Source organism: Sceloporus occidentalis, unplaced genomic scaffold (assembly GCF_023333645.1).
Source record: "Sceloporus occidentalis isolate IW3139 unplaced genomic scaffold, rSceOcc1.0.p SCAF_1, whole genome shotgun sequence".
NCBI classification, from domain to species: Eukaryota; Metazoa; Chordata; class Lepidosauria; order Squamata; family Phrynosomatidae; genus Sceloporus; species Sceloporus occidentalis.
Window position 1 is genome coordinate 252562597 of NW_028316981.1, and position 20006 is coordinate 252582602.

Genomic DNA, 20006 nt, shown 5'->3' on the forward strand with positions numbered 1-20006 from the left:
GCCTTGATTAAAGTTTCTCTGTTAGTAAGCTTTGAAGTAAATTTTGAATTAAGCCTGCATTGTCAACAGATGCCTTGTAAAATTGAAATAGCTGTAAGGTTTGCTACTTATAGTGTTCAAAGTCAGTGTACAGAGCCCTTTCACACTGTACAATTATACCATTTATGATTCTGCTTTGACAGCCATGGCATCATCCTGTGTAATCCTGCAGGTTCTGTGTAATCCTACAGAGAGACTAGAGCTCTCAGTCTGAGAAGTGCCACTCCTTAAACTACAAATCCCAGGTCTCTGTATGATGTTGCTATGGCAGTCAAAGTGAAATCATAGTATTATAAATGTGTTGTATAAAAAGGGCCTTGGTGTGATCTATCAATGAATTTCTTATATTCATGTATTTATGTGATGGCTCAGGCCATTATGTAGTTGTGCTTGGTGACAAGCTTCAAAATTATCTTCCTTAAAGGAAAGAAAAAGGTGGATCCTGTCAAACCCCCCCCCCCCCCATTTTTGCTTATCTTTTTATTTACTGCTCTATTGACTCATGATGCAGTTCTCCCTCTGAATCCTTCCATTTTCAGAAATTTAAGGTTCCTATTGCTACCTTTTACTCAAGCAGACAATGTAAAAAAGTTAAGAGATTAAAATTGTGGTTTTCCTAATACCACTTCCCAGTAAGACTAAATTTGATGGAATTCTCCTATCCTATAGTGAGTTTCCCAAAGGAAAACTTTGAGCAGTACACCAGTGCACTATGATGTTTGTAAATACAGTAACATCTAACAGGTTTTCTGTGCACCCAGAGTACAGAGAATCAGGAAGAGCCTAAAAGAGCAATCCATAGATCTCTTCAAGGAAAATAGAGTATTATCCAGGACTACTTTCAAAAAGAATGGAAAATCCCAAAAAGGGTGGAAAATAACTTCAGTTTAAAGATGAATGTTATAGTTGGAGCTATACTCTTCCTCAAAGGAAATTTGAACCACAGAACAACCTTACCCCAAAGTACTGAAAGCATGGGCACATTAATGGACCTCTCTGGTACATTAATTTCTACACTTAGTAAACGTAAGAGATGCATTCCAATTTGATTCCTTGAAGAGAAAGAGAGAGGAACCCCCCGTCTGGTGTTGTTGGTGTTTTTTTTATAGGAACAATTAAGCTTTGGCTGTGTTCCCCAAAATGAAAGAAATTCAGACCATATGTTCCCTATAGAAGCGAATTATAAACATGGGTACATTCACCGTCCTTGCTTCACTTGAACTTCCACCCCAATAAACAATAAAATAAAAGTATAGATCAATCTCTAATCCTTGGAATTGAACAATTTTTGTTAAGAACTCGAGGTATGATTACATATTGATAGACTGTGGTGTTTATGAGTGAGGTAGTATCATAGAATAATAGAGTTGGAAGAGACCACCAGGGCTATCCAGTCCAATCCCCTGCCATGCAGGAACTCACAATCAAAGCATCCCTGACAGATGGGCATCCAGCCTCTGCTTAAAGACCTCCAGAGAAGGAGACTCCACCACCCTCCATGGGAGTGTGTTCCACTGTCTAACAGCTCTTGCAGTCAGGAAGTTCCTCCTAATGTTGAGGTGGAATCTCTTTTCCTGTAGCTTGCATCCAGTATTAGTACAATATTAAGCATAGATTTCATTAGCCTTGCTAAAATATCACTGAATGTCCTTTTGGATGTTTTGATGAGAAGGCAAATCATTTACATTTAGAAATATGTAAAAGAGACAGTAGAAGGGTATCTTTACATCTAGGGCAGTTGTCTCTGCAAGTTACACTTTGTGCACAAGTATTGTAGAATATCTGTCTTACCTTGGTGTAAGCCCATTAAACACAATAAGACTTCCTTCAAATATGGATGAATTGTACTGGACTAGTAAAGATGGTTCAACAGAGTAATCTGATATTTCTACAGTGGTTCCTTCTTTTACGCGGGGATCTATTCTGAACCCCCGCGTAAAAGAAATTCCACGTATGCCTGAGCCCCATTAGAAGTGCCATTACTGCTTCTGGCGCACGGCACCACTTCTGTAGCTGCTTTCAGTATATGCTGAAAGCAGTGTATAATGTGTCCGCATATGATGCAGGTGCACTGTATATGTTGAGTATCACAGCTTATTTTTGTCATTTATTTGAGTTATACCATTTGAGTTATGCTCTAATGATGTACTATGTAGGTGGCTAGTTGGATTATGTGGTAGTATTTGCCACGGGATGCATGATGAGTCCATCAATGTGGAGCATATTTTGAGTTAGCTGGGAGCAGGATTGATCTGTAATCCTAATTTGTTGGTTTTTTGGGGTACAGCTCCAAAAATGACTCTTCCCCCCTTTTAAATAGAAGCCCCCCCCCCACCCCGATGTTGAGTTCTGATAATCTCTGAGAGGAGAACTCAGGAATTTCAGCCTTTTCACTTTGAGGAGCAAGAGCAGTAAAATAGGGCAATAGAGAAGGAGCCCTAGTGGTGCAGTGGTTAAATGCTGGTACCAGAGTTTTGCAAGTTTGATTCTAGAGGAGGGCTCCAAGGTCCACTCAGCCTTCCATCCTTTCATAGATTGGGAAAATGAGAACCCAGATTGTTGGGGGCAATTGGCTTACACATTGTAATCCGCTTAGGGAGTGCTAGTTCACTGATAAGCGGTATAGAAATGTACTTGCTATTGCTATTGCTATAAATGGGGATGTGGAAAAGCTTTTAGTTGTTGTTATGTGGCTTCAAGATGTGACTCTAAGGTGAACCCATCACAGGGTTTTCTTGTCAAGTTTCTTCAGAGGGGGTTTGCCATTGCCATCCTCTGAGGCTTCAGACTTTCATCTTAATGAATGTTTCTTAATGGCTACCATTAGTATTACACCATGTTCTGCAAAATCAAGGCACTATTCATAAGTATCTTATGTCACACTCACTGCGAACCCAATCTACACAGTTGAACAAGAGGCATAAAAAATACCAACAATCTCAGGTTCATTAGTTACTGGCTATCACCACTAAGGGTTTAACTGTAATGTCCCTGGTGTGGGATTGCTTTGTAGTGCTCTCTTTGTCATTTACTGCTATTCAATTAAAATAGAGACATAACTCAAGTAACCATAGTCTTGTTCCCTTTTGACTTGTGGGCAATTTGCATTACAGTACAATTTGTTAATGAAGACTACCCACATAAATCCTTTCTTTTTAAAGGAGGCAATAGAACCTGTAATGTCCAATCTTTTTATATTCTCCTGCATTTTCTCATCTCCGTCTGCTCTCCATTACCTTTTTATAGAGCATAGGAAGGGAAGAATGAAAAATGCTTAGTCAGTTTTCATGCCATAGAACAGTGGTCCCCAAACTGTGCTCTTTAAGGGATTTTGGACTTCAGCTATTGGCCAACATAGCTGTGGCTTGTGGGAGCTGAAGTCTAAAATCTCTTAAAGGGCACAGTTTGGGACCACTGCCGTAGAATAACAATAAAATAAATTTGACAGCTTTGTCATTATTTGTTCTTAATAGTGATAGGCCAGTACTCCCATGCTAGATTCATAGCTGGCCTGACCAAAATCAGTGTGAACTGAATTTGTTTTAACCATGATCCATAATCTCATTGCTTAATAACCCCACGACTTGCTCTCTCTCTCTGCTGTTGTTCTTTCCCAAACTTGCCTTTGCAAAATGGGATACAATGGTATCATAGCATTCCAAGGTTTCTGAATTGAGAGCTAAGATGCATCTATCACATCCATTAATGCCAGGAAGCAGAACGGTTACTACAAATGAGCAGAAAGACTTCATGACCATGGCTGTGACTGATTTCATTTGAAGTAGACGAAACATAAAAGTGAAAAATATTTTGTCCAAACAGGTAGCAATTTGTTTGATCTATTGCTTTTTTAAAGTATGCAGGGCTTTTTAGGTAGCAATTTGTCTGTTCCCTGCCCTTACTGTTAATAAAACCCAGTTCTTGCTAAAGCTAAGCCCAGGATTCTTACTGTTAGGGTTCAGTACAGGAGTTTGTGGAAAATTAAGATCAGTGCCCAGTTTAAATGTGCTTACAGCTCACGAGAACTGTAAAGAGGAAAGCCACTCCAGTCCCAAAGATTACATAAAGATACCATCATGGTCCAACCAGTCCATGGTTGAAAGAGAGAAAACAGTCCTGAGCAGAGGAAAGTTACTAGAACGATTAGTCTAAAAGTTCTGCATATACTCATGTATAAGTTTAGAAATTTTAGTCAAAAAATTGACCCAAAAAACCTGTGTTGACTTATCTATGGGCCAATGTAAGTATTGCACTTTAACTCCTATCCAAAAAGAACCCATCTCCTTCTCTAAGTAGAGTGGCAAATTGTGAGAGCTCAACCCATCCCAGGAGCACCTAAAAGAAGTATTGACCCCCTCTACTCTCTTTGCTGTGGGACAACCTCTATGTATCGGTGGCACCATCTTTTCATGGTGACGTCCATACGTGGCGTGCATGCATGACACAAGTGCGGCGCCATGTCCCCACCTCCAGGTGCCACGCTTGCATTGTGGACATGTCAATGGACACGCCAATGGCTCAATGATGACGTCCCCATGTGCCAATGGCGCAATGATGACATCCCCATGCGCCAAAAAGAACCTGGTTTTTCAAAGTTCTTTTTGGTGTGGAGGAACACCACTTGTGTTGGATGCTGCAGTGTCCCTCCAGAGGGAAACTGGGCACCTCCAGCTCGTCCCTTTGGGACGGTCTGGAGAGCCCTGTATTTAAGTTAAAGGCTATGATAACTGTTAACATAGGGCCCAAACAGACAGGCCAAAATAAAGCTGCTTCAGGTCACTTTGGATGTCTGTTGTTTAAATGACACACACATCTTAAGAGGCCAGAAGCTGTGCCAAAGCGCATGTGTCATTTAAACAACATACCTCCAAAGTGACCCAAAGCAGCTTTATTTTGGCCTGTCTGTTTGGGCCCATAATTTCCATTTTCTTTGTTTATGCCTGTTCACTGTTTTTGATGTATGTGCATTTTTTTTAGCCTCATGTGTATCTGATCACCTTGCTCACACATATAGCTAAGATTTACCATAGTTCTCTCCTCATCCACCCCACCTTTAGGGTGAGCAAAAACACTTATGCCTGCTGTAATTTTGTAAGTTCTTTGGCATTGTTTTCCTTTATATCCTTTGTTATATGCCCCTATCTTTTACCCTCGTTTTATCCACAGATCATATAAAAATCCATTAATTTTGGCTCCAAAACCCAAGACCCACACATGAGGTTGACTTATAAAGTATATATGGAATACACTGAAAGACAGATTGCCAGAGATGTTAGACAGGATTATACAGAGGTTTGGAAACTGTTGTCCTGCACCAACAGAATAGCCTGGGCTGAGATAATTTATAGTGAGCAGTCAATTGGCTGAGATAGCTTCACGAGCTCAGCATCTTCTGTTTAAGGTGAAGCAGGGCATTGCCTGACATTTTGCTCTCAGTGCATTACATTACTCAAAGAGATGAAGTGTCTCTTTCTAATCTCCAGTTGCCTTCTGAAATAGCCTGGGCTCTACCTCTGCTGGTGCCATGGCAGGACTGCCAGCCTCCCCAAGCTCCAATTGGCTCTTCTCTTCCCCTTCTTTCTCTAAGGAAGTCTCCTCCATGTAGGATATGACACCCAGTGCTGAGTATTTACAAAGCCTTTTTTTTAAAGTGATGAACTGTACAATGCCATGTGCACTGATTAAGGAATAAGCCCTATTGAGCTCTGTTGGATTTCTAACTGAACATGCATAGGCTTGCAAAACTTCCAAATAAAGACCAGTTTCCAAATAAACTCTAGGCTAGAGCAGTTGCCACACTTTTCCCTCATGAGGCAGAATCAGCAGCATCTTTGGAAAATGTGTACAACTGATTAAGATTCATTTCACACTTGGGCCTGTGTCTTGGCCTCAGAACAAGCAAGGGGTGTATAGAAGAAGATGACTGTTCTTTTCCACAGATAAAAACATTCAAGATCAATTCTCTCATTTCCCCATTAGCTTAATTTACTGAATTTTGAGAGGTCAACATGAGACGAACATAGGGTTGCCATTCATCAGGACCTCCAAACCGGGACAAATGTAGGACAAAATGTTCAAATGTAGGACACATTTTTTTTGTGTCCTACATTTGAATAGGAGCCTTCGAGGCTTTCCCTCTGGGCCTGGGCCCCGCCCTCGGCGGGGGCGGAGCCCAGGCGGGGAGGGACTCATCCCCTTCAGGGAGGCTTTCCCTATGGGCCTGGGCCCCGCCCTCGGTGGGGGCGGAGCCCAGGCAGAGAGGGACTCCTCCCCTTCAGGGAGGCTTTCCCTGCAGGCCTGGGCCCCGCCCTCAGCGGGGGCGGAGCCCAAGCAGAGAAGGCCTCCTCCCTTTCAGGGAGGCTTTCCCTGTGGGCCTGAGCCCCGCCCTCGTCAGGGGCGGAGCCCAAGCGGAGAGGGACTACTCCCTTTCAGGGAGGCTTTCCCTCTGGGCCTGGGCCCCGCCCTCGGCGGGGGCGGAGCCCAAGCGGAGAGGGACTCCTCCCCTTCAGGGAGGCTTTCCCTGCAGGCCTGGGCCCCGCCCTCGGCAGGGGCGGAACCCAGGCAGAGAGGGATTCCTCCCCTTCAGGGAGGCTTTCCCTCCGGGCCTGGGCCCCGCCCTCGGCGGGGGCGGAGCCCAAGCGGAGAGGGACTCCTCCCCTTCAGGGAGGCTTTCCCTGCAGGCCTGGGCCCCGCCCTCGGCAGGGGCGGAACCCAGGCAGAGAGGGATTCCTCCCCTTCAGGGAGGCTTTCCCTCCGGGCCTGGGCCCCGCCCTCGGCGGGGGCGGAGCCCAAGCGGAGAGGGACTCCTCCCCTTCAGGGAGGCTTTCCCTGCAGGCCTGGGCCCCGCCCTCGGCAGGGGCGGAACCCAGGCAGAGAGGGATTCCTCCCCTTCAGGGAGGCTTTCCCTCTGGGCCTGGGCCCCGCCCTTGGCGGGGGCGGAGCCCAGGCGGAGAGGGACTCCTCCCTTTCAGGGAGGCTTTCCTTGCAAGCCTGGGCCCAAGCGGCAAGCGAAAGCCTCCCTCAGCTTGCTATATCTCGCCCGGGAGCAGGGGCAATCCCGGGGACGGGGCCAAACCGGGCCGTGACCGTGCGGCCCTGCCCCAAACCGGGAAAGTCCCGCCCCCAGGCGGGATATGGCAAGCCTAGACGAACAGCAGATACTTGAACAAAACCAGAATGGGAAGCTTCTGGCAAAACAACAACAGCTGCAGCAACAACAACAAAACAAAAATAAAACAAAAACCCTAAAATCTAGACTTGCTAAACTGATAAACTCAGTGAACATAACAATGGCCATGTCACATAGGGATTTTTTTTAAAAAAGAAATATACATTCATGCTGGAGATGGTGTGGAAAAGTAAGAGCTCTGAGTTACCACATGGAGCTAAGGAAAGCTGTTTGTGAAAAATCTAAGTTGATGGCCATTGTAGCATTGTGAGGGATATGTCATTCATTGTTCAGCATTTGGAGCTTGGTCCCTCCATGAAAATGGCTCTCCCTCATTGTGTCTGCAAATGCAATCAAGATATATATTTTATTTTTTTAGATACTCACAGATACTCTACCTGGTGTATTTGATTTTAAAATTTTAGTATTATAATTACTGACTTTATTTCTATCCCACCTTTTACCCAAGTTTGGGACTCAAGCCAGTTTATACATTGAAATTATTGCCATATAATTAAAAAACATACAGAAAAAACCAACATTAAAACTATTGACCATACTAAAGTAGTTTAAAACATAAACTTTGAAATATTAAAAACAGTTTAAATCATACAATTTACAATACTGGACCCTCTTAAAGCTCTTTTCTTAAAAGCTATCAGTTATAAAAAGGGCGGTCTGAATGAAAAAAAAAAGTATGCCTGATGATGGAAGGACAACAAGGAAGGGGCCATTCCAGCATCTCTAGGGTTTCAAATTCTAGAGGCAGCCACTGAGAAAGGACCCTAATCTTATGTTCCTACCGTACATCCTTATGATGGTGTTGGGACTGAACTAAGGACCTCATAAGTCTTGACCTAAGCCCAACAAGGCTTTATAGGACATAACCAGCACCTTGAATTCTGCCCTGAGACAGGCTGGCAGCCAGTGGAGCTGTTGTAACAGGAAGTTGTACAGTCTCTGTAGCCTGCCCCAGTAAACACTCTGGCTGCAAAGTGTTTGAAAATGATGCTCTGTGTATTGTATTTTACTGTTTTAAAGTAGGTTATTTGTTGCCATGCATTCCTGTGCAGAAAAATGGGATGTGTGGCATGGCATGACATGGCATGGCATGGTGGTTAGTGGGTTGGGTTGTAACTTGGGAGACCTCGTCACCCACAGAGACAGGAAACTTTGGGTGACCTTGTGCAAGTCATTCTCTCTAGCTTGCCCAGTCTCATAGGATTGTTGTGAAGACTGGGAGAGGGGGAGAAAGCCAATATTTAAAAGTAACTGGAGGAAAAGGAGGTGGAGGTGGTGGGTTTGTATTTTACTGGGAAGGAAGGGATTTCACTTATGTTGGTGGATGTTTCCATCTTCATAAATAGTTCTACATATATAGTTGGGAAAAGCTTTCCTTATCTTTGTCTCTGTGATATGTCTCTGATTTGCCTCTTTTGAGGTGAGACTGAGGAGCTTTTCTATATTTTTCAGAAAATATCTACGTGAATCAAGATGGTTTTTAAAATGTTTTGATTCTATTTTAATCATTTTTTCTGGTTTAAATTGTTTCAAATTGGGCAAATAGATCTTATTATACACTGTAATAATACACTGTATACACTGTATGCATATTGTGAGATAGAAATAATCAAATAAATAAGATCAGGCATGCACCTAAAGTCCAAATTTGGCTTTCCTTTTCATAGATTTGCAGTTAGGTGCCCAACAGAGTCTTCACTTACAGCCAGAAATACTGAGGAAATTCTCTTCCTTAGTATTTAGAAAACCAGAAGAATAATTCAGCCACAGTCTCAGGGTCAGTCCTGAATTTTGTTAAAAGTTCAAAAATGTTTTTTTCACCCCAGAGTTGTGAAGCCAAAATTCCCTGTCATGGATATTTAGTTAATGTTGCACCACAGATTATTTACTACTGTTTTTTCTTCCTTTTCCCCAAGAGTTCATTAGCTGGCTTTGATGTCTTGAAAGTTGAACATGAATATTAGGCCTTTTAGGAAATTTAAGGGGCTGCTTTAAAGCCCTAATCCAGAGTGGTGTTCTTTCGAGCATTTCTTCCAGTTTTAACTGTAGTTAGTAATATCTTAGCACTGTAATGTGCAGCTTTCAGGCATATTGCTTCACTTGCTGGAAGTCAGGCTGATTGCATTTTGGCTGAAAATCATTACAACGTAGTGTCTGTTTGAGAGTCATGTAAAATGATTGGTGGTGTCACATTACTTGTCAACAAGGGAAGATCCATGATCAAAGCTGGAATTAATTGTCACCCTTTTGTGGCTGTATTTAAAAGTAAATCAAAGATTTAAGTGGACATGGAATCCTGAATGAAAGCAAGCAAGCTCTTTCTTTGAACTTTAAAATGTAAAATCCCTTTGTATCCTCACTAGATGTCAAGTGCATTGCTTTTCATTCTTGAGAAAATCTTGGTGTGTTCAGCTTGCTGAAGCATGAACCTTGACCACCCCCTCCGACATTTTCAAGCCAGTATCCAATATTCAGAAAAAAGCCATCTGAAGAATGGATGTCCCAGCTTGTGCATGTTTTTATGTGATCACTTCTAACCTTGTTTGGGCATTCATATATGCATGATGATCAACACATAAATGGAGATACACTTGCTGGTCCCACCTCTCCTGCCATTGTGAAAGAGGTATAGGGGCCTCAAATAGGAAACCTCCTCTATATCTGTAAGCAAAATTTGGGAAGGTTATGGTTTGAACTGTAATTTCCTTTCTGTTGATTTTCATCTCCATTGCTTTCTATTCACAGGTTCAAGCTTAGTTACTTTTTTCTCCTCTACTCTTGCCTCAGAAGATCTTCTGATGGTACTTGGATAATGGAGCAGCTTTTCCACTTGGAGTGGGAAAATAGATGCCATTGTGTTTTGCAGTGCTTAGGGTAGTACATAATAAATGTTAAAAAGTTTATTTTTTCTTTTGATTATATTTGATTGACATGTACTCACGACTAGAATTTGAATTCCACAAACTCTCATGTTGGGCAAATGAATGATTAAAAGTGGATAACTTTTCCCAGAGAATTCTCTGCTCATTTTCAAGTAATATGCTTTTATTGAATCATTCATTTAAGAGGAAAAGTAATCTGCAATCTCAGCCTTACTTAGGAAATTAGATGCCTATTATGTCCTATGAATAGACTGAAGCAAAAATTGTAAGCACCTGCTTCAGTGTTTTCCCTTGCCTTTTAAATTTTTTGCAAGAATCAACATCCAGTAACTTGCTTCTGATTCCTAACACAACCACCACCATCCCCATTCCTTTCATTTCATTTTCCAATGGTTATTACACTGGAAAGAAGAAATGTTTTGAAAACTTTTCCTCCTGGTGTTCTGTACACCTGTGATCATATTATTTTACTGCCAACTTCAAAAGAACCACATGTAGCAGAAGCCTATACAGTGTTTGAAAAGTGTCCTAATGAAAGAGTTTGCAATTGGAAAAGATTAGTTTGAAGACAGAAATTAGTAATTTTTTAAAAAGTATTGAATTTCTCATTAGCACCATCCTTTAGGTCCTTAAACTCATTTTACAATACAGGTAATTAAACTATTATGATGGATTAACAAACAGATACAGCCACTTCCCTAACCTCATTTAAATAAGTCTTCCATCACTTCCCCAAATGCCCAAGCTTGGACATTTGCAGACCCCCTGAGGGAGGGAGCTCTAAAGCTAGGAAACATCTGTTGAAAACACATCTATTTCTGCCCTTTATGGTTCCTATTTGATCCATTTATTGTTACATTTATACCTTAGTTTTTTTCAGTCAAGAAATAAAGTAGCTTAGAGAGTTAATATTTTAGTAGCACAAATAAAACATAAAATACAATGATGTAGCCAATTAAAACAATTTGCTCAAAGTTGTTACAAACTGGATGGCAACATCCAGCTGAAGCCAGCCTTGTGTAGAATATATCTGGAACTGTCCCCTGGATGCAGTTCCACTTGCTTGCATCTTGTTTCCAGCACCAGCTTGACTTTGTGTATGCATTAAAAACAAAGAAGGACACAAAAAAGAGCCTACTGGTTTGGTTTGACCTGAGTGAAAAGGGACACCACGGGAGACACTTCTTAGGTTGTTAATGTTGGTATATAAAACTATGGAAACATCTAGAAGAGAAAAGATAAAATTCTTATTTAGGACTGGCTCAACTGGGGGAAAATGTGTGTGTGAAATCATCTGTTAACTTATGGCAGCCTCATGAATTTCATAGGGATTTCTCAGTCAAGGAATACTCAGACGTCATGTTGCCAGTTACTTCCTCTGAAATGTAGGATATAGCACCTGGTATTCATTGGCAGTCTCCTATCCAAGTACTAATAAGAGCTGATCCTTCTTAACTTCCACAATTAAATATGATCTTGGAATACCTTTCAGGTTTTTGCAGGAACACTGATCATTTTTTGCTGGATTCTGCTGCTTTCAGCAATCACAACTTCCTTCATTAGTCTTGTACATAAGATTGCCAGCCCTCCAAGTCTAGCCTAAAATGACCAGGAATTGAGTTCTATCTCCAAGAAAATTGCCAAACTTTCAGATGTGTCCTGGAGCCCAAGAACTGACCTCCATCTTCAAGAACATATTGAGCCAGTTCTGGAGATGTGAGGAATCTCACACTATAGTCTCACATCTTCAAGACACCTAAGAAGAAAGGTGCAGTGCATATAAAGGGGATGTGTATATTAATATTTTCTTAACGGAGGAAGAAACCATGGAAACTAGCCCAGCTATCTATAAAATTGAGATAGGTTGGTGTACAGACAGCCAGAGGTTACAGAGGGGCTTTCTACATTGCCATTTGGGACGTCCTCCGGACGTCCCATTTTAAAAAAGGGGCGTCTCTTTTAGACGCCCCATGGCCTAGTACGGACTCCGTCCGTACAAGATGGCGGCGCCCCTTCTACATGGGCGCCGCCATCTTTACGTATCGGACGCACAGCGTCCAGACGCGTCGCACCGCTGCTGACGTAGCGAGCGCGCCCCTGGCGCCTCGCTACGTCGCAAACGCGACGCAAAAAGAAGCTCCATTTTGGAGCTTCTTTTTTCGGTCCGCGCGGGAGTCGGGCCGTCTGAAGGCTCCGGCTCCCCCGCGGACCTTCTGGCGGCGGCGGCAGACCGCCGCAAAGCGGCGGTCTGTACCCCGCCATTGATAAACTGAGTGTTCAAGGACAGTTCCCTGATATGCCTTCTGACCAACCATGAGCATCTCTTTCTTGTCTGGATTAAGCTTGAATTTGTTTGCTGTCACCCAGTCTATTACTATCAACAGACACTGATTTAAAACCAAAACATCTTTCTTGTAGTTAGATAGAAAGGAGAGATAGAAAGGAAAGTGTCATCAGTATATTGGTGAAACTGAAATCCAAATCTCCAGACAACCTCTCTCAGCAATTTCATATCAGAGTTAAACAGCATTTGGGGGGGGAGGGGGGCACACAAAACCAAGCAGGGGGCTGAACAGGAATTTCCCTGCTCTGACTGCTGAGTTCTCCCCTTCAAGAACAGCTAGAACCCCTGCAAAGCAGTGACCCCTAAGCCTCATCTGAGAGAGGCAATTCACAATGATACCATGACCAATGATACCGAAAGCCACTGAGACGCTGAACAGAACCAACAGGGTTATACTCCCCCTGTCCATTTCCCAGAATCCACTAAGGTGATCAAAGCTGTCTCAGTTCCATGGATAACCCTGAATCCAGACTGAAATGGATGTATATCATCAGTTTAATCCAGGAACCCCTGCAACCCGGAGGCTACCATGCACTCCAGAACCTTGCCCAAAAAAGACTGGGTGGTAGTTATCTAAGTGCAGTCAAGTTCAGGGACACCCCAATAAAGACAATTCCACAGCCTCCTTTGGACAAGATGGAACTCTGCCTTGCCACAGTGAACCCTTCAACATTCCCTTTCCCATTCAGACAGCCCTCCTCTGGCTGCTTTTATAAACCAGAAAGGGCACAGGAGGAGGTTTTTAGACAAATGCCAGAGATGGCAGCCAAATGAAGCAACTAGTCTCTTTCACACTTCCAATTCCTGTGTTGAATGCCTGCTGTGAGAGAGGTTTCAGTTTAATGACAGGCTGATAGGATTGTGAGGGCTGAGCTTCAGACAAAAAAACATTAACATGTTCTGTGCAGAGTATCTAGCTTGCTTTTAAAAGAAATTCAGATTTGCTAAAGGCAGCAAAAGATGAGCTCAGGTGTAAATTTAAAATAGCATATGTGCTTTAAACCCAGCTTTAAAGCAGAAACATAACATTATATTTCAGTTATTTGAGTAGAGACACAGCTTGCTAGCCACCTAATTGCACTGAAAAAGAAAAGGACAAGTTTAAAGGGGTAACAAAACTGGCCTTTGCTAATGGTTGTCTTTGGAGACTCTCTCCTTGGAATATATTGGGTCTTTTTATTTACTATAAAAAAAAATCCTCAGATGGCCTTCAGTATCTGTGGGGGATCCATTCCGGACCCCCTTGCGGATACTAAAATCTGTGGATGCTTGAGTTCCATTGTCCCCAATGCCAGCATATGCAAGTAGCTGAGCCACCATTAGGGATACCCCCCACTGTTCCCAGTGGCGGTGTGTGCACGTGGCCACACTGCCAAGAGGGACAGTGGATCCTGTTGTCTTTAATGGCAGTGCAGCTGCTTGCATGTGCTGCTACTGGAAACAACGGGGGCTGTCCCTAATGGCGGTGCAGCCACGTGAACACACTCCCATTGGAAACAATGTGGGCTTGCCGTTTGTGGATGACTGAATCTGTGGGTGGCAAGTCCACAGATATTGAAGGCTGACTGTACTACAGTGGGCCTTTCTTATCTGCAGGGGTTCTGTTCCAGATACCCCCACAGATGGCAAAGACCATAGGATCTCAAATATCATGGAATTCAATGATGGTGCGTGCAGAATCTCTCCCTAGGCCACATGCAATAGCAAGTTGCAAGTACATTTCTATACCACTTATCAGTGGACTTAAGCACTCCCTAAGCGGTTTAAATGTGTAAGCTAATTGTCCGCAAGAAGCTGGGGACTTATTTTAGCGACCTACAGAAGGATGCAAGGGATTGAAGTCACAACCTTGTGGTTGTGAATGGCTGCAGTACCAGCATTTAATCACTGTGGCTTGCCGTCGGCAGATGCTCAATGCGGCAGGTACACTGTATTTAAAGGCTTTTTTTGTAATTTTACACACTTACAGCAAACAAGGATAAGGAAAGAAAACTGACAAAACAGAAATAAGCCAAACAAAAGTAATAAAGAGTAAACAAAATAATTAATAGCTGTGTGTTCTTTGTCTTAAAGTCTGTTTATCACAGTTTCAGTTTAAACACTGAAAAAGAATCAAGAGGTGCAACTAGGCTCCTCAATTTAGACAGGCAAAGGTAGCATGTAGAAATTCAATTTTATATTTCCTCAGAAGTATCTTCAGCCAGAGTTGAGAGCTCTGACAGAATACTATAAAAGTTTTCTGGAGAGCAAGAAACCCTCTAGACTAGAATATGTCTTTGGTGCCACAGAAGGAAGGAAAAAGAGTCCTAATTCTCCTGACATTGGATACAGAATCTCTTCATCAAATTTTGGCTAGTATGTAAAAGAAAGGGAGGTCAATGTTACTGTGCAGGCCCATGAGCTGAGTGTGGATCACTCATTGTTAATCTTGGTTGTCCTAGGGCAATTTAACATGCAGGTGGTTTGTTATCTCTGCGAGCACTACACTAGTGTAAAAATAATTTGTTCAAGCAGTTACTTTCTCAGGGGGCCTCAGTGCCGCCAGTTATTTTGGAAATACACACACAACCAATTTTGATTTGGTGGCTAGGAAGCTGGTTGACCATTGGGTGACCTAAGTGCCATGGCACCCATTCTGTATCATTCAGTATTAATCCACAATGTTAATCCAATCCACAATCAGTTGTGCAGCCATGGGATTCATTATAGCTACACTGGTTTATCTTTACACTCTGCTAGAAGTGTATGTGTTTATTTGGCTATATATGTATTATTTATAATCTCGCTGCAATTCATAATCAGATGTTGGAAATTCTAGATTGTTTTGACTATACCAGTCAGCCACACTACTCAGTTTATGGCTGTCTGTAACTCCCTTACAATTTGAATGTCTGTATGATAAAACAGCACCTGTACTGTTAAACTTGGCAGGAAAAGAAGAAGGAAGAGGTGAATGGAATATGAACATAACAGAAGGAGAGAAACTGAAAGAGTAAGACACATTTTGAGAGGGGGCAAAAGAGAATTTTGGTGATGTAGAGAAAAGAGACTTGTCAAAACCTCTGACTGGTAACCCTTTCTTCTGATCTACAGGAGAACAAATGATAGTGCCAGATAAAGCTGTCAGCACATCACAACTGACTAAAAAGCTCTTGATAGGAAGATGAAAAAGTTTGGAGTTCAGGTGGTTATTTCAGTACTCCTTCCTGATCAAGCTTATGGCCTAGGATGATAAAAAGAATACTGGGAGAGAAGAACTGGTGGCACAGATGGTGTTGCTGGGAAATATTTGGCTTTTTTACCTATAGTTCCATGGTGTCAAACTTCTACTAAGAAATTTTACTTTATTTTCTCTATATTTTGCCTTTTTCCTATCACAGGATTAAAGGGCCTGTTTCAACAACATTTTAAAATCACAATACAATTTTTTTAAAAAACCCTCATAATGCAAAAGAGTTATGCTGTGTTTACCGGGACTCCTATGGACTTCACTGGGGCTTTAAACTGGATAAATGGGAGGGGAGGCAGTATTCCAGAGGAAAGAGGGACACCAGGTACTGGTGAAAAGTGCATGACTGATACACAGGAAACTGGGACAATGGTACCACCAGTGAGTGTGAAGAAACAATAAAGAATCAGTAAGAGGGGATGAACCATGGTCTCTATACCAGTGCTCAGGACAAAGTAAATAAGCAAGATTAATTCAGGAAGGCAAATATGATTTAAGAGGTATTAATGAAACCTGGTGGGATGAGATTCATGACTGGAACATAACAATGGAAGGATGTAATTTATTCAAAAGGAACAATGTAAACAGGAAAGGAGGAAAAGCAGTATTATATGGAAAAGGTCTGTTCACCAGTGAGGAGGTCCATGACTTCAAGCATAAAAGGCTGGTTGAGAACATTTTCATAAAAACCAAAGGAGAGGGGAAGAAGTATGACATCACTTTAAGCAGGGGTCACAAGGAGGTGCAGGGATATGAGATGCATCAGTCTGGGGGGCTCCAAGCCAGCCGCAGCTGCAGAGGGAGAGGCAAAGGTGGTGAGGTGAGGCTGGCCTGGCCTGGCCTGGGGCGGCGGTACTGGTGATGATGCAAGAGGCAGCGGATAGGGGGCTTGTCTCTGCCTCTGAGGAAGGAAAGGAGGAAGACAGGAAAACCCCCTCCATCCACTGCATCTTGCATCATTCTCCATACTGCTGCCACCCTGGCAAAGGAAGCTAGGTAAGGCTGGCCCAGGACAGCAGCACTGGTGACTATGCAAGAGGCAAGGGACAGAGGGAGGTCTGCAACTCTGAAAAAGGAAAGAAGGAAGGCAGGACCGTCCCCTCCATCCATTGCCTCTTGCATTCCCATTGCCCCTGCTGCCATCCCGGCAAAGGAAGCGAGGTGAGGCTGGCCCGGATGGCAACAATGGCAGTGATGCAAGAGGCAGAAGATGGAAAGGGGAGGTCCCATTTTCCTCCCTCAAAAGTGGAGACATATCCTTCCCCGAAGATTGGCTCCCGAGACTGCCAGAGAGGAGGATGAGGCAGTGGGCAAGGGGTCCTGGAGCTACAGCACAAAGTGGAGCACACAATAGAGATGTGCAGCAGCTGGACAGCACAGCAGAGTGAGTGGACAGATGAGGAGGACAGTTAAAAGAATGCAAATTGCTACATATTTCAGTGCTTGGATGTTTAGCAATGTTCAAGCTCATATTTTCATAGCTTAGGGCCCAAACAGACAGGCGAAACTAAAGCTGCTTTGGGTCACTTTAGAGGTATGCTATTTAAATAATGCATGCGTTCTAAGAGGCCAGAAGTCACACCCCAGTCCTAAGGACTGAAGTGCAGCTTCTGGCCTCTGCAAATGCATCTGTCATTTAAACAGCATACCTCCAAAGTGACCCAAAGCAGCTTTAGTTTCGCCTGTCTGTTCGGGCCCTTAGTTGTATCTAATACTGTATTATCTTATGAACAAGGTTTTCAGCTGGCTAGAAATTATGGTATTAAGAACAAAAATGGAATATGATAAGGGGATTCCATTCAAGCTCTCAATCTGGCTAGAAAATATATAAAAATTTTATTTCTATCTTAATAATGAGCTACCTGTCTTTCATTCTGTTTTGATCCAGACATGGCAGTAAAATGTTTGCACAAGTGACTGGAAAGTATTATAAATTGTAGTGGGCAGATGCTAACCTGGGTGAGGAATTGCCTGTTTTAGAAGGGTGTTCAGGTGTGCAGTTTATTTATTTATTCACTTATACACCACCAGTGTGGGACCCAATGTGACTCACAAATAGTAAATTAAATTTACAGTGATTTAAAAGCAATTCAATTCACTTCATAAAATACATTAAAATAATTTAAAAAAACATCCAAAAGTTTAAAAGATAGAACATCCCCAATAAAAATCCCCTTTACTTATTCATTAAAAACCTGGTTAAACAAAAACATCTTTGCCTGCCGGCGAATGAACAGAACAAAGGGAGCCAGCCTAGCCTCCCATGGAAAGGAATTCCACAGAGTTGAGTTATAGTAGTACCCAGACAGTCTGCAAATGTTGTTGAATAGCATCTTCCTTGGCTCCGTATATGTGTGTCTTTGTACCATTTCAGATTCATTAGCACCCTGCTCTTTGTAAAAGCTGCCCATTTCAGCATACACAAAATGGCACCATATGGCTCTTGAGAGGGGTTGGGACTTACAAAAACGGATTACAGAAATATGGATGAGATTTCTGTTTATTGGCTAGATTCTGGCTATTACTTGTGATCTACAAAGCCACAGCAGATTTCTTCTGGTTCCTTTTTAGTAGAGGTACACTTTTTTGGAAGGCCATAAAAACATCCTTATTCCATCAAGAAACTGGATAAATGGCTGGTTTATTTTGTGCTGTTTCATTAAATTTTTGTTGTTCATTTAGTTTTATTGGTGTTGTTTGTTAAAAATGTGTTGATTACTGTTTCTTTCTTTTTGAATATGTGTCTGAAAAGGGAGATTATATGCCATGACTCTTATATTGTAAAAGCTAGTAAAAACAACTCTTCAATTTAGGTCTTTAATTCTGAATAATATGGAGAGGACAGTAAATATTTTTGACACTAATTGTCTATTACCGTAATTTTAAGGTTGGGATAATTTACACCCTTAAAACTGTAAACAAAAAGTATAGTTGAATAATCTTATCAGTATAAATTGTTAAGACTACTGGATGTTTCTTTAATAAGGAAACTAGGTTTTCATGAGATTACTCTCTGACATTAAGAACTTGTACCATTTTGGTCCTCCCCTCCTCCTCTCTTTCTCTCTTGCTCTCATTCTTTTTGCTGGAACTCTTAAACATGAAAGACTGCTCCCCCCCCCCCCCCCCCAGTATGTTATATGATTTCAGTAATGTCTGCTTGAATCACAGTTCAGCTCCCATTGTTTACACAAAAACATCTGCTTCCTAAAATTACAAGCATTCACTTAGATCAGTGATTCTCTAACTCTGGCCACCAGGTGTTTTGTAACTTCAACTTCCCAAAGCCTCATCCATCTTGGCCAACGATCTGGGATTTTGGGAGCCAAATTCCAAAACACCTGGAAAGACACAGTTTGGGAATCGGTGCCTTAAATCCAAAGAATCTGCTGTGCAAGTGAAAGTACTCTTTCAGGGTTAGGGTCCTGATAATCCATTTACAGACCTTGCGGTCCTTGAATAGCCCATCATATAAGGCCTTCTGAAACTAGTTTTCAGCAAATCTGGGTACTTCTTCCTGCTTCACTACAAGGCAGTACAGACCGGCGCTTTGTGCCGGCCTGACTGCGTGCTATGGCTGAACTAGGGTGGAGCATTCACATGCTCCGAGCCCTAGTTCTGCCACCATCATGGCATGCACACTTATGGGGTGTGCCATGATGACTCACGTGCAGTGCAGTGCCCAAACGGTGCTGGCCAGAAGGGGAGTCATCATGACGTGCAAGCAAGCCTGTGACATCCTTTCATCCTTAGGGAGCGGGTCAGTGCGGCTGCTACAGCACCAACCTGGGGCATACAGGGGCAGCGTTTAGTACTGCCCCTATGAGATCTTGATAGAGCACCCTTTCTGATACACAGACATCCTATCTTGTCAGAGCCTGGAAGACTGTTTGGTAACCCTATGCCCACTGCTTTGAATTCTGTTGAGAAAAAGTAGGATATGAATAAATAATAAAATCCAATATAAAATTCCTGTGGGGTTATCCTGTGTACCACAATTAAGTGCTATTGGAGTAAATGGGATTTACTTTGTAAGAAGCCTGGCTTTCACTGCTTGATGAAACCAGGTGCTTGATGAATCCAGGTGGAAAACAGCTGGAACAAAAATTGTCCCATGAAAACTATTCCTTATGTATTGTGGTTGCCTTTTTTGGTTAAAAGAAAAAAGTGGGCTAACAGCTACTTATACTAAATGTTTCTACTCAGATGAAAATAATTTTCCTTGTTGTGAGTGTTTGGGTATTATGGAGTGCCCTTGATTGTGTACCAATGAACACTTCTATGGACATAGTACATTGTATTGCCCTGAAATACCATAGAGCT

General features: G+C 42.4%; 1 protein-coding gene across 1 annotated transcript in view; it reads left to right on the top strand.

The window, feature by feature from the left end:
* Window positions 1-20006, top strand: part of DTWD2 (DTW motif tRNA-uridine aminocarboxypropyltransferase 2) — a 111417-nt gene that overhangs the window by 21728 nt on the left and 69683 nt on the right. The gene's annotated exons all lie outside the window — the stretch shown is intronic.